This window comes from Capsicum annuum, chromosome 5, assembly GCF_002878395.1.
Source record: "Capsicum annuum cultivar UCD-10X-F1 chromosome 5, UCD10Xv1.1, whole genome shotgun sequence".
NCBI lineage: Eukaryota > Viridiplantae > Streptophyta > Magnoliopsida > Solanales > Solanaceae > Capsicum > Capsicum annuum.
Genome location: NC_061115.1, coordinates 169,967,755 through 169,968,932, shown reverse-complemented (window position 1 = coordinate 169,968,932; position 1,178 = coordinate 169,967,755).

Here is a 1,178-nt window from a genome sequence, read left to right as displayed (position 1 = left end):
ATATACTAAGGGTAAGAATTTTATAGATAATTTAATTTACATGATTTATAAAAATATGTAGAATAACTTTAAACATGGATATAAGAACACGAGTATAAATATTTTTTGTGGGGAAAATATGTAAATAAGAATTTACATGAAGTAACTAGGAGAGAGGTTTCCCTTTCGGGAACCACCTTAAGATCGAATAGAAAACTTGGCGTTTTTATTTAAATCACAATGATACAAAGTTTATACAACAAAGACTGGCTTGGATAAGTTTGTAGTCTATTGCGACTCACTGTCTGAGACTACTGCTTCGTTCTTCCTCCGTTGAGGCTGAATATCACAACCTTCATTTTCCACCGACATATAAAATTATCAGCGAATATACAAACAAACTTATTTTATTTCATGAATTTATTACAACATAGGAAAAATCTTTAGTCAGATCTTCCTTATATTCTCATACAAACTATTTGTTACTTTTCCCTAACAGGAAAAGTGTTCCTTACTCACTCATATAGAAGATACCTAATATTTTCTAAGAAAAAAAAATTCAGAGAAATGTAGTCTACCTTCTATGAATTTCTATCTCTCCTTCTATAGACACAAGGAGGGGGAGAATTACAATATTTATTTTTTTTCAGGGTCATCTCTTCAAAAATCTTTATTTCTCTTCTAGTCCCTTATCAGGATAAGATTCTTCTTTTTTTTATTGGTTGCTTTTAGATCGTGGGGTCTAATCTTCTTTATCATTTTGTCATCTGGTGCCGACAATTATGTTGATGTAAGTGCTTTTGCTTTACGTTTTTCTTTCATTGTTGGTTTCTCTTTACAGATGTAAATCACATCTCTTCAGACATTGATGAGCTATCGCCATCATTTCTTTTGAGGTATCCATGTTCTAAGAATTTACACGTCATAGTCCATGTTTCTGGAGTGGCTGCAAATTGATGTGTTTCAAACTCAGTAATTTTGTCCCTTAAGACTATTGATTTCAACTTTTCTTTAGTCATTAATACCCAGTGTGTATCTCTGTTGAGGACTTTGTAATTTTTCTCATATTTATTTTTAAGGATGTGGTATACTGCCTTCATCCCTAAAGCCCATCTGATTTGGATCTATTTTTTTAAAAAAATAAGGAATTTTCTTATCAACTCCAGTTGTGTTGATATTAAAATTTCTTAATTTTTCCA